We start from the raw sequence: 15,279 nt of genomic DNA, 5'->3' as shown, positions 1-15,279 counted from the left end.
TCAATAGCTATTCTTGAAGAAGTTCCCACAACTCAACCTTCTATCTCTAACAAGGAACTCAAAGGAAAAGGCCCAAAGCCTATGCCTCTTCATCGAGACAAACCTCACAAAAGGAGACAACCACATGCTCAAAGGCCTCATATCAATGGCTACTCCACAAGAGACTCTAGCCTCATCATCGTCAACAACACCCATGAGTCTCAAACATGTAGCCTCATCATCGTCCACACGAGACTCTAGCCTCATCATCGTCAACAACACCCATGAGTCTCAAACATGTAGCCTCCGCGCCAACCAAAGTCAAGGAGGGCCCCAAACCTTCCACATCAACCCAAAAGAAAACTCCACCAAGATAACCACAATCAAGGTATCTTAATAGTATCAAGATATGGGTGGAGAAGCAGCTACTTGTAGCTCAAGGCTACTATGAAGGTGCCAATCAAATTTGGGTGCCTCGACAGTCAAAGCCTCTTCCTCAATTGCAGCACTTGGAGGCCAAGGAAAAAGAAAAGTGCTCCACAACACCGTCCACAAAAGCCTATATCAAAGAACTCCACTAAGTCAACAAGTGTGGGTACCAAAAACACTACGCAGGCACAAGGGTACCACCAAAGAAATACCAAAGCTTGGGTCCCCAAGCGCATCACAAAGTCCCCTAAGTTTGCACAAAGAAGGAAGCCTCAGCACCAAGCACATTGGCCACTAGTTTATAATGCTCATCATCATCAAAGATGGGTGCATCTGCATGTGCATGTGCTTCAATAACATGGATACTATGATGGTAATCCATCATATGGTTGCCAAAATCGAACAATGTAAAGAAAGCCTCACCACCGACTTCAACCTCAACAGCTTCACCTAAGGTTTGACAAGAATGGAGGCCCAAGCAACAATAAGCAAATCACTCAACCACTCTCGTGCATTCAGCACCAACACAAGAGCTTGTGTGTTCAAGCAAATCAAAAGTCTTCCCTATTGCCTCGACAACATTTGAGCGCAACAAAGTCAAGAATCAATACCCACGTCTATAATGGAGACTTATGAGCGCTTCAAGGACAAACTAACAATGCTCTTGTCACCCCTCTGGGGATGTGAGAAATAAGTGCACAAGAACCTATTTCTCACAAGCCATGACCTAGCTGACCCATAAAATAATTTAAAATAAAAAAACCATCAAGGTCAAAACCTGCAACTTCACAGAATTCCATCTCACGGGCGGAGGCCTGCACTTTCACGGAATTCCATCTCATGGAATTACCTCTCACAGAATTCTAGTTCACGGCTTGCACTTTCATGGAATTCCATCTCATGGAATTATCTCTCACAGAATTCTAGTTCACGGCGAGTTCACGGCTTGCACTTTCACGGAATTCCATCTCATAGAATTACATCTCACGAAATTCCAGTTCACAGCCTACACTTTCACGCAATTACATCTCACGGCCTGCATTTTCACGCAATTACACTTCACGGAATTCCATCTCACGGCCTGCACTTTCACGGAATTACACTTCACAGAATTCCATCTCACGGCCTACACTTTTACGGAATTCCATCTCACGAAATTACACTTCACAGAATTCCATCTCATGGCTTGCACAGTCTCATAGCTTAAGAACCCGCACTTTCATGATTTAAGCCTCATCGCGGATTAAGCCATCTCACGCATTAACACTTTCCCAACGATCTTCAATAGACATTATACATCTATTAAGCTTATTGCTTACTATTCTTTTGGCTAAATTAATGTAGCAGTTGCTCCATGATCCATACTCATGTATAGGAGAACATTTGCACCAAAGCCTCATCATCGCCAACTTCCAGGTATATCTCTGGATGGGGGGGCCATGGGGTGGACAAAAGCTTGGTCAATGGTACAACCCATCGCCTAGAATTTTCCTTCAAATTACAAACCTCTCCAAACAACGCTACCATCTTCACAAATCAACGATTTTCAATCCTTAGTAAAGATATCTATATTATCCTCACAAGTCAATGTAATTCTTTCAATCCTCACCCCACAAGTGGCTACTTCAACACAGAGCAGTTCAATAAGAGTCTATATGACTCAATTCTTGTACTTTATGCATATTTTCTTCATAAGAGCCTTAAATATACACAAAAACATAAAAAGCACATGGCTAGAAGAAAGTAGGAACAAGTCCTACTCAACAACATTTGACAAGAATCGTGCCACACAAAGGGACATCATCGAAGGCTAATTTCTTCAAGTGATGAATTTTGCTTCAATGAATCAAATGAGAAACTAAGAATCACCATCTCGTTCTGATGATTAAGTCTACGTTCCTCCGGATCCTTCCCTCTCTTCTCTTCCATTGTTAACATATCTTAGCATCCCCACTAACACAAATCATATGTAACATTCCTTTTGATTGCCAAAAACAAAGTGAGCAAAAAGCCCAAAAAAAAACATGCTCACACAAATATGCAATCATTTGCAAAAAACCCCACCCCTTGTTAGGAATTCCCAATAAACCTCTAACCTCTTAATTCCCCTAACTAGTTTTCTTAATCCTTCCAGAGGAACAAAGACCATTTAACGTCACTCAACATCAAAGCCATCGACAAAGCTCTCCCATTCTCCCCACACAAAGGCCTTCAACGCGATCAGGAGGGCGCGATCGCCATCATCGGGAAGGAGGAGATGTTAACCCAATTCTAGGGTTAACAAGAGCTACCGCCACTATCTTACATTAAGGAGTCACGATAGATACACCAAAGGGTCACACATTCAAGATATCAAGCAATAGTGTCCGAAGCTACAACTTGGACAGGCATCCATAATGGTATGACGGAGTATTTATGGCGATTATGTCTTCAAGAGCATGTGGTAGCAAGTTAGGATGAAGTCCTAAGTGATGTACTTCATGGATATATTATGAGAGTAATCATTGTAATAGCATTAGGCCTCTTATGAGCCTAAAGTGCCTGGCTGGCCAGAGTTTAAGTGAGTGTGAACACTTATGGCCATGTATATAAGCGAATATCTCTCATATAAAACACACTCTCCCATTGTGAAATTTAGTCTTGCTCTTGCTAATCCTCTTGCTAATCTCTCTCCCTAATGCATGCTAGTGAGTGTGAACACTTATGGCCATGTATATAAGCGAATATCTCTCATATAAAACACACTCTCCCATTGTGAAATTTAGTCTTGCTCTTGCTAATCCTCTTGCTAATCTCTCTCCCTAATGCATGCTAGTGAGTGTGTGTGACTGAAGTGAGATGAGAGGAGGGATGAGTACTCGTAGTGCAACGCGGTGGTGTGACAACGCTCGCAAGGGAGGTGCAATGAAATTGCGTCTCGAGGAGTTGTAGAGCTTGGAGACCTTAAGGGTTACGAGCTCGGCCATTGGAAAGATCCTCATCATGACAGTTGCAGTTCACCAGGTAATCTCCTTTTGGATGTGTTTCAAGGAAGGTTAGGGTGAGTCTTAACATCACTCCACTCAGGCACCATGTCGTCAAGTTTGAATAGACAAGCATCTGGAAGGTCATCATCAATGCGTGTTGTTGGTTCTCCATTATGAATTCTAGACATATGGTCTTCCAAAACATGTTGTGTCCCTTTTCTCACCGTCATGACCATAAAGTGAAATTCCAGGAGAAGAAGCAACCATCGTGGATTCTTCTAGTGGTGCTTGGCTTATTCACCAGATATAATAGGGCCTGATGGTCCATAAAAAATACAAACTTATTGGCCAACAGGTAATGTCTGTATTTCTTTACAACATAAACCATGGACAACTCTTCACGCTCAGTGGTGGTGTAGTTTATCTCTGCATCATTCAGTTAACGAACTGGTCTATGGACACTTGATTATAGCCTAAAAATCTATCTAAGAAGCTGTAGGCTTCTTCACCTGCTACCCATTCTAATACATGTTCTGTATATAGCAAGGAGTAGTGGTCTTTCCTAGTGGCTGCATTGACCTTTTTGAGATCAACACAGACTCTCAATTTTCCATTTTTCTTAGGCACAATCACGATTAGTGAAAGACAATCTGTGTGCTTGATTTTATAGATGAAACCCGTAGAAATGAGTTTATTAATTTTCTCCTTTACAATTGCCGCATATTTTAGATTCATCTAATATAATTTTTGCATGGATGGTCTCGATCCTTCCATGATCAGGATAGTGTGTTGAACCACCTCGGGTGGTACACCCTTCATTTCTATGTATTTTCAAGTGCTTGAGCATATAGAAAAAAATAGGGTATCAATATTTGCATGCATAAGGGTACAAGCTATTTCACGTTATGAACCGCTTAGGAGCTATTTCACGCCATGAAACACTTCAAAATGGTTCACGTTGTGAACTAACTCATGCCACTTCATGCCATGAAATGGTAAAAAAAAACCTCCATAAATCACGGGCATACGTAGCATACCTAATTAAGATGGCTACCAGGGGGCCGACGGCTAGATCATAAATACATCATCATAAATACATCTTTTTTTCCTATTTTTGTCATTTTTCATCGCCCGGCTTGCTTCACTTCTTGGTGTCCTCGTCTACATCATCTTCTGGATTGTGTTCACGTCGGTGTGCTTCCTCCCTTGATTGCTTGCAATGGTTTCATTCATTTTCATTATAGCAGTGGGAACCATGGTTTGATTCGTTTTCATTAAATCATCTCGGCACACTGCTGCACATAATGACTACATTTGTGTCATTCTTGTTTTCATTCATCTTGTCATTCTTGTTTCTATCTTATCACCATCCAAATCTCATCATAAATGCATACAAGTATGACCCATAAAATAGTAGTCTGCTATTTCACAGAGTCAAATGAAAATCTCGGGTTTGGGAAAATACAGTAAATTACTAAAATTAGATTGACTCCAACGTAGGCTATCCATCAACACTGATAATCATCACAACACAACCTACCTTTTCACAAATTAACACCTTCTCTTTCATGAACGCCTGTTACTTCATAGGCTAAGCCTTCGTGAGTTAAGCTTGTCATGGCTTAAGCCCTTCATGTCTTTACACTTTACGAACTAAACTTTCACGAGCTAACCCTTCACAGGTTAACACCTCATGAATTAATCTTTCACACACAACTCCATGCTTGGCCATTTCACGGGGCCGGCTACTTCACGGATTAGGACTAATTCCAAACAAACACTAATTCACACACATCCCTTCTTGATTCATTTCTCACCACACTAACACTCTTCCCATCATACACCCATGCAAATCACTAACACACATATCAAAAAAGAAAAAAGAAAAAAGAAAAAAAAGAAAAAAAAAGAAAAGAAAAAGGAGAACCACGAGCTCCTACACACTCATAAATGACTAATGTTCTTTTCACATGTTACAGATGCCCTCCTCCACTACTTTCGAACCAGAGGTTGAGGGGAACCTGTCAAGCTAGTACCATAGGGTCACCAGCTGAAAAGAGAAAGAGGGAACCATGCGGCACCAAGCTAACCTACCTTGGGTCGTATGCACAGATAGTCCAAGGTATAGTCATCTAAAAAGACATTCAAATAGCTCACGGGGGAAAATTATGTTCCAGTACCACATCCTTGAGTGTTTGAGGATCTTAGAGGATACAGATGTTAAGAACAAGATGGAGAAAGGAGGCATTGGTAGAATGGTAGAGATCCTCCCTTGCACCATCAAACCAACACTATGTGCGGAGTTTTTGAAGACTTATGACAAAAACACCAAGAGGGGTACAATCACAAAGGCAGATGGGTCCACTGAGCAGGTCCTCATCACACTAAGGAAATTATTTGGGAATCTCTGTAGCTATCCCCACCTATCCCAACACATGTCCATACTATCGATCAGATGCCCATGGAGGACATGCTGAAGAGAGTTTCTTTCAACTCAAATGGAGTGGAATATGAGAACATAAGGGATAAAGTGGATGAAAAAGCTTGCAAAATATCAATGCTCATGCAAGTCAAGCCAGTGGTGTGGACAGGTATAACAATGTCCCTCTTAACCAAATAGCAAAGGTCCATGAGGAAAAACAAGAAGACTAGGCTTGGTACATCCACTGCAAGATGGAGAATTACCTCAAGTCACACCAATCCAAGGTGTGTAATCCATATCTCATCACCAAAGTACTATCATGCAGCAAATCTTCCCATCCCCTAAGCCACTTAGGAGGCAGGGGTATCTCAAACTGAAGGATCCTTAGAGCCCTCTGCACACATTTCAGAAGAGCTGCAGCAGTGATAATAAGCAATCTTAAAAGAGCTAAAGGGGGGTAAGAAATCAAAGAAAGGTAAAAAGATGTGCGACAGCCTACAACAATTAGAATATGAAACGCAACGTATGGAAGAAGAGGTGGCACAGGATATCGCATCTTTTCGATAGGTTTTGGAGCAAAAGGAGGCCAAAGATAAAGAGAACATCAGCGTGACAACAAGAGAAATTCCAAAGTCAACATAGCAAACACCACCTTCTAACCCTACTCAAATGGTATTCACAAAACTTTCACCACTTCGCAACTTTGTAATCTCATATCAGCCCACCTCCGCGAACGGAGATTGGTGCAACACAAACTCCAGCAGCATATCAAGTGCCACAAAAGGATGAGGGCGAAAGGAATGAAGAGGCCATCTCAGCACAACCAGAAACTCAAGAGGCTCAAGAATCGGAGAAGGGGAAGAGAGCTGATGACACCATAGCAAAGGCGATTGGAAGCTGAGGGGACAATTGAAGAAGGATCCTTCTTGCAAAATCTCGATGCTCATCACTTTCTCAAAGAAACCATGGAAGGCCTTGATACACTGTTGGTGCACCAAATAAAAGGCTCGGCTGCCACAAGTGTAGATCTTTGGACCCAAGAGCAAAGAGTATAGAGAAGTCACTTGCTTACCACTTATATGCTGCATGATAGAAATGATGCGTTATGGAAATAGGTCCAGGAGTCCATGGACCAACTGAAAGCACTTAAGGGCAGATAGCAGCGATGGATGCCACACACAGAGAAGTGATCCTAAAGAGCTTAAAGGCAGCCAAGGAATAGGAGGCAAGATTGTAGACCTTGGAAGGCAATAACAAATTCATAAGCAAGACTATAGTCCGTACCACCAAAGAAAACGAGGAGCTCAAAGCAAGATTAGAACAAGCCAAGGTCCAGCTCTGCAAAAGGAAGTGGCATATACCAAGGAGAAAGAAGTGCAATATACAAAGCAACTAGAGGAAGCACATGCCAAATTCCAAACAAAGGAAGATGGATAAACATGGCAAATCAAAACACTCATTGAGGCCATTGCTCAAGCATAACATAGAGTGGCAAGCCTTCAAGCAGAAAGAGAGGAGATGAACAAAGCGTATGGTGAGAAACTGAAGGACCTAAATGAGGTGATCACAGGAAAGTCCCTGGAGATCGATCAAATGCTGGCTAACCATCAACAGGTGGTTGAGCATGTACACCAGCAATTGACTACAAGTCAAAGCTTGGCAGAGGAGCGGCAAAGGCTAGTTGAAGAGGCTAGTGATCAAGCCATAGCTTCTAGAATTGCAGTAGAGGAAGCAACAAGAAGATATGCAGAGCTGTCCCGCTACTCGAGATGTGTGGGAAGCCTCCATCTCCACACTCCTCACAACCAAAGACTTAAGAATATAGTATCTAGAATGCCAGCTCGCCCTTCAACAAAGATCTCAACGAACTAACTAACTAGATGAATTACGCCAACTCATCCGAAACACACCTCGGAGATAAGTGCCAGCAACTCCTTGGGCCCCTCCTCAAACTCTAACATTGTTTTTATCTATGTTAACCCTCTCTCTTCTTCAATATGAAATTAACCTAACTGAAGACCTCAGTCTAGGAGACCTAACCCTCATCCACTAAAATATAGAAAGGGATGCTAACCCAACCATCATAATGGGAATCCTATGGGGGGATATAGTTCTAACTAACCCAACTGATGTCTTCTTTTTTCCCTTACATCCCATAGTGCTAAACCTTTGTAGTTGGTGTCGGGTGTGCTACAACAGTCAGACATTCTGGATCACAGTGTCGATAAACTAGACCCGTTTCTACCAGATGATATTCTAATGAACTGGCCAACTACGATGATGGCACGGAAGCGGTAGAGCTGTCTACGCCCTTATAGCATGCCACACTTCCACACACGCATGCAAACACACCAGAACACCAGACCAAAGAGCATAAACAAGACTCATATTTCAAAATAGACCTTGACCTTTACAGAGTCGGATATCCCAAGATATCCCAAACACCAGCTACACCGAGCACCGCTCGCAATCAGCCTTCTCCAGCTCCTGGTCGATCCAAATCCCTTCGCTCCTTGCTCCTCTGCATCAGCCCTCTCGTTCTCTGCACTGCACCTCAGCTGAGGTCCACTCTCTGCTACACCTCCAGTACCCTGCCAGTTCCCCAAGCATAGAACCAGTCACTGCTCTTAGCCTCTGCCCTTCTTGGGCGGCTCCCCACACTTCACGGTCTCCCTCTGCTAGCTTTCCTGAATCTTCTCTGTCGCCTGGTGTGCTAAAAGGTCCCTTTGTTTATCCTTGCCAGCAGCTGCGCCCTCTGCTTCGATCACCCTGACTATACCTTGCGTCAACTACTATGCCCATCAACCCATGGGCGGCCTCCACACACTTCGGCCCACCAGCCTACCCTTTACTAGCGTTCCAGCTACGTCAGAGGGAGCCCCAGGCGACTTTCTCTACAATCTTTCAGAGTCCCAGTCTCTTCACATCCAACACCCACTTTCACTTCCCTCTGTACTCGGCCCCCACGCCAGCAAGGTCTCCCCTCCACTGCAATCGATACTGCACACGCCTCAAAGCCTCAGCTCTCACAATAACAACGCCTTGCCTCTTCCCTTCGTTTTTTGCAGAGTTGCGCCCCAGAGCCTGTAGCTGCACTCGTCCACAAACCACACCCCGCTGCTCTTCACCTGCCCGTCAGCTCCCCGCTGTACTCCTGACTTGTCATCTGCTCCCAGCTGCCACCTGGCTGCAGCAGTCCTCCACTCAACACACCCGGCTGCCTCCTGCCCCCCGTCGGCTCCTCTTCCAGCTCCACTGTCCCGGCTACACACACTCCTCTTGTCCTGTGCTCCAACCCCACACACCCGAGGGCCTCCTCCCAGTCGTGCTCTCTTCCGTCTTCAGCAGCGCATCGCTGCTCCTCAGCTCTTGTGGCTGCAGCAAGCCACGCAGACACACAGCACCCCACCTCTTCGTGCTCTCTCCTGGCCTCAGAACCCCCGTCAGGTCCTCCCTCGCCAGGCAGCTCCTCTGGCGGACCCCCACTGCTGCACTGCAACCACCCGCGGCTGCACCAGCTTCTCACTCAAGAGAGGCCCCCTCCTCTTCTTCTCCCCTGCGCAGCAACCACCCACGTGAGGTCCTCCTTCCTCCCTCACATAACTCGGTGGCCCCCTGCCCTTCCAGCTGCGCCTGCAGGTTCCAGAAACACCAGGCTGGCATCCACTTGATCTTCCACGCCACCTTCCAGAAGCATACGTTGGCAGCGCCCTCAACGCTCCACGCACACTTGCTTTTTTGCCATTTTTAATATAAAATATTTATTTTAATTTACTTAAGATGGCCACCCTCACCTCATTCACACCAAATGCCCATGGCACATGGCCCCTTCATATTTATTTGCCCACCATGCCATATCTTCAATTACAACCTCCCAAATACCCATTGTATTTTTGATGCACCCACACATACTCAAACACTACCTTCAGCAGCTTCGTTCCAGACGAGCTTGTGCTTCCAGAATCCCAACTTTATCTCTGCACACACTTCCATCAAAACCCTATGCCTGACTGCTGCATCCACGATGCCCACACCAAGTCAATGGGTGTTCCCACGACTTCACCACAACACGAACAACACTCATGTACACATGTACAAGTTGAGTTGGAGGTTTTAAAAAAACATCACACATATTTAGCAACCCCCTTTCTTCTGCTGAGACATTTATGTCCAGCAGCTGCACTAACAGTAACCACTTATCCCCCTGGATCAAATAAAAACCTCGGTGCATCTTCCTTCCAGTCCTTCAGGCATTCCCCTCCATCAGACAACCATTGATACACCCTGTCATGACCTGCTTTCAGCAACCCCCTTGACTCACCATATATGGCCTCATCACCATCCACTGTCACACTTCCTCCTCCAGACCAGCTCTCATAATTTTGTGACGGGAACATCCATCCCTCAACTCTACTCCCCTCGGACACATCTGACTCCCACTCATAGTCTTGTACCGAGATAACACTCATCTTATCATCAACCCCCATCTCATGGTCGCAATCCAACTTGCAGCCCACATCACTGGCTTCCAACCCTTCCTCTGGGCAACCTGCCAGACTCGAACTATAACCAAACCACTCATCCATATGCTGAGCATCCACATGCGGTGTGTCCACCATACACTCACTTCCCTTCAGCCCATCAACATCACACACAGCAACCTCGTGCACTGTAGACTCATCATTGTCGCTTTCCTGCAGTTTCTCCAGCTTCAAGACCATTGGTGATCCTGCAAGATTCTCCACATCTTGCACAGGCATCCCTACCAAGTCTAAGCTCCCCAAACTCCCAGGCAAAGCATCTTGGTCCCCCTGACCAACAACAATAGTCTCACATGCATCCTCACCACTGACAACCACCTCATCCTCTTGGGCATGACAAGGAACACACACCTTATGTTCAGCATCCACACCTGCGAAATCTCTCGCACCATCAACCAAAGGAGCATCCAGTTCACCATCACTCACACCATCACTCTCTTCCTGCTGCACAACTGGCATGCAAGTACTCTTCTCCAAGGAAGCCATCTCCAACAGATCATCCAGTGCACTATCAAGTACACTGTCCAACTCACCATCCACACTCTCACAACAGGCTGCAATATCCAACTCATCACCTGGATCATCCATACGGGCTCCATCCACAGCACCTTCATTAGTGACACCTTGATCATCACTCTCCACCTTGACTGGCTGAAGTACTAGCACCTGCTCACAATCCACAACATCATCAATAACCTCATCCTTCTCCTCCTCACCTTCTGAAAGCTCTTCAGGGCTGATTCCAGAAACCTCATCCTTCTCCATTCCCAACAGGCTAACCTGTCCCATATCCTGCTCTGCAACTGTGACCTCATGGACCTCACAAACACTGGGCTGAATTGCATCTTTCACCTGCATATTAGGGCCACTCACCCTATCACTCATTCCCATAGACAATTGATATATGCCACCATTAGCTTTGGCTGGTCTCTCACATTGTGGACTCATATGACCCCACTCACTACAATTCCGGCATTGCACATCACACAGATACCCTTTCCCTCTTCCAATATCTACTGAATTTCCTCCAAAACCAGATGATGCATCAGGCTTCTTTCCCATATCACTGATGCCTCGTCCTCTTCCTCCAGACTCTATCCAATTCACACTTAAAGACTTCATGAGCTCCACTGCATCATGAACCTCCCTCTTCAATGAGTCCTCCTGCCTAGGAACAACAGCAGCTTTCCTTCCAGGATGCATACTCTCAATCTGTGGCACCTTCACAAATCTCCTCGGCTCTTCCTGCATTCCCATCTACCTCAAACGCTTCACCTTCCACTCCTTTTCACGAGCAACTCTGACAGCCTCCTCAAAGCTATTCAAGTTCTTCAGCTCCACCTTCAAACGGATCGTTGGCTCCAGACCTGCCACAAACCGCTCCCTCTTTATCATCTGCGGGGGCACTTCAGGAATCAGAGCCTCACACCATAGACTCCACAGTCTACCAAACTCTATCAGATACTGATCCACATCCTGACCATCCTTCTGTTGAATGTTACACAACTCCTTCCACACTTCATTTGGACTCTTCACCTGGACAAACTGTGCCAAAAAGGCAGCTCTGACTACACGGTACTCAGGATCCTGTCGATGAACATTCCTGTGTGCAGTCACAAACATCTGTAACCATACTTTTGCATCACCGTGCAAGCAATAAGCCAAAATCCGAGAAAGGATCTCCGGGGTTGCCCTATCTTTCATCAAAGCTGTAAACTCCATTTTCTCCAAAAACCTGGTTGCGTTTTCCTGTGGCAATCCCCAATACTCCGGAAAATCCTGAGCCATCTTTCCAAATCTTTCTTCACACAGCCCCTGTCTTCTTTCACAATCCAGAGGAAATCTGCTCCTCTGTGGAGGCACCAAAAAGTGATGGCACGGAAGCGGTAGAGCTGTCTACGCCCTTATAGCATGCCACACTTCCACACACGCATGCAAACACACCAGAACACCAGACCAAAGAGCATAAACAAGACTCATATTTCAAAACAGACCTTGACCTTTACAGAGTCGGATATCCCAAGATATCCCAAACACCAGCTACACCGAGCACCGCTCGCAATCAGCCTTCTCCAGCTCCTGGTCGATCCAAATCCCTTCGCTCCTTGCTCCTCTGCATCAGCCCTCTCGTTCTCTGCACTGCACCTCAGCTGAGGTCCACTCTCTGCTACACCTCCAGTACCCTGCCAGTTCCCCAAGCATAGAACCAGTCACTGCTCTTAGCCTCTGCCCTTCTTGGGCGGCTCCCCACACTTCACGGTCTCCCTCTGCTAGCTTTCCTGAATCTTCTCTGTCGCCTGGTGTGCTAAAAGGTCCCTTTGTTTATCCTTGCCAGCAGCTGCGCCCTCTGCTTCGATCACCCTGACTATACCTTGCGTCAACTACTATGCCCATCAACCCATGGGCGGCCTCCACACACTTCGGCCCACCAGCCTACCCTTTGCTAGCGTTCCAGCTACGTCAGAGGGAGCCCCAGGCGACTTTCTCTACAATCTTTCAGAGTCCCAGTCTCTTCACATCCAACACCCACTTTCACTTCCCTCTGTACTCGGCCCCCACGCCAGCAAGGTCTCCCCTCCACTGCAATCGATACTGCACACGCCTCAAAGCCTCAGCTCTCACAACAACAACGCCTTGCCTCTTCCCTTCGTTTTTTGCAGAGTTGCGCCCCAGAGCCTGTAGCTGCACTCGTCCACAAACCACACCCCGCTGCTCTTCACCTGCCCGTCAGCTCCCCGCTGTACTCCTGACTTGTCATCTGCTCCCAGCTGCCACCTGGCTGCAGCAGTCCTCCACTCAACACACCCGGCGGCCTCCTGCCCCCCGTCGGCTCCTCTTCCAGCTCCACTGTCCCGGCTACACACACTCCTCTTGTCCTGTGCTCCAACCCCCTACACACACCCGAGGGCCTCCTCCCAGTCGTGCTCTCTTCCGTCTTCAGCAGCGCATCGCTGCTCCTCAGCTCTTGTGGCTGCAGCAAGCCACGCAGACACACAGCACCCCACCTCTTCGTGCTCTCTCCTGGCCTCAGAACCCCCGTCAGGTCCTCCCTCGCCAGGCAGCTCCTCTGGCGGACCCCCACTGCTGCACTGCAACCACCCGCGGCTGCACCAGCTTCTCACTCAAGAGAGGCCCCCTCCTCTTCTTCTCCCCTGCGCAGCAACCACCCACGTGAGGTCCTCCTTCCTCCCTCACATAACTCGGTGGCCCCCTGCCCTTCCAGCTGTGCCTGTAGGTTCCAGAAACACCAGGCTGGCATCCACTTGATCTTCCACGCCACCTTCCAGAAGCATACGTTGGCAGCGCCCTCAACGCTCCACGCACACTTGCTTTTTTGCCATTTTTAATATAAAATATTTATTTTAATTTACTTAAGATGGCCACCCTCACCTCATTCACACCAAATGCCCATGGCACATGGCCCCTTCATATTTATTTGCCCACCATGCCATATCTTCAATTACAACCTCCCAAATACCCATTGTATTTTTGATGCGCCCACACATACTCAAACACTACCTTCAGCAGCTTCGTTCCAGACGAGCTTGTGCTTCCAGAATCCCAACTTTGTCTCTGCACACACTTCCATCAAAACCCTATGCCTGACTGCTGCATCCACGATGCCCACACCAAGTCAATGGGTGTTCCCACGACTTCACCACAACACGAACAACACTCATGTACACATGTACAAGTTGAGTTGGAGGTTCCCAAAAAACATCACACAACGAGGTGGTTGCATGAAGTTACCAATGGGTTATTAGCCATGGATGGACTGAAGTATATAATACCCATCAACATCTAAACCTCTCCAAATCTACATTATATCATCCTTTTGGTATTATAAAACTTTATCGACATATCCATAAGCATTTGGAGGCTATGCTCACTAATGTGATTTTTAATTTTGATAAAGATCATATAGAATATCCTAATATAACCACCAATGCTATAAGTGACCTCCAAGAATTTATGAAAACTAACAAGCCCAGCCTCCTGCCCCCAAGTTCTGGAGAGGGTGAAGAAGAAACACAAGGAACCTCCTCATCTTTTACTTATCCAATGTTCTCTTCCATTGCCACCAGTAAGTTATTAAACCCCTTTCCTAATGTATCTCCAACTAACAAAACTGAGACATATTGCATTCTCTCCTTGTTGATTTTCCCACTAACACTCTTGCCCCCGAGGAGATGTAGGCAGCACCAACTCTATCTCCACCAAGGCCGATCGATGAGGTATGCGACCATCACCCTCAAGAAAATCCAAGCTTTTACTGATGAAAATATTCTTAAGTCTTTGATAGCTACAGAATACTAAGGATTCATCCACACAAGAAACCCACTATTCAAGGTGCTGATACAAATCACGCCAGTTGAGCCTACCAGAAGAATCCTGCCGAATGTATACTCGACCATGGAGTCAAGGAGGTAGCCTTATGTTCCATACCCTCTCCAAGTCCTAATGCCAGATTTAGAATAGTTGTTACATTTTGGGCCCCCCTTAGCTACAAGTTTGCTAGAAAGAGAAGAGGAGAGAGAATGACAACGTTAGACCCTATTTTTGTAGGGGAGTTATGGGCTAGACAGCTCAAATTATAGGTTCCAAGTAGCCCTCTTGATTAACCTTGTCTCCTTAAGAAAGCACAAAATTAGCCTTAATCCCTAAAAATTATAGGTTCCAAGTAGCCCTCTTGATTAACCTTGTCTCCTTAAGAAAGCACAAAATTAGCCTTAATCCCTAAAAATTAGGAATCCTTAACAAGGCCCAAAAGCTGTCCAGAGGTCTCCTAATGTGTTATGCAAAGGCAATATGATTATGATGATGGTGTGCCTACACCTATGTGTAGTAATGAAGGATCAAGCATGAAGCCAACTTTATGCACTCTCTCTCATGATTCCTATGCGGAATGCAAGGTTGCAAATACTCTAAGGATCAAGCCATT

This window comes from Cibotium barometz, chromosome 63 (genome assembly GCF_041138505.1).
Source record: "Cibotium barometz isolate CiBa-2024 chromosome 63, ASM4113850v1, whole genome shotgun sequence".
Taxonomy (NCBI): domain Eukaryota; kingdom Viridiplantae; phylum Streptophyta; class Polypodiopsida; order Cyatheales; family Cibotiaceae; genus Cibotium; species Cibotium barometz.
The sequence above is the reverse complement of the archived record's forward strand: the minus strand, read 5'-3'. Positions refer to the sequence as shown.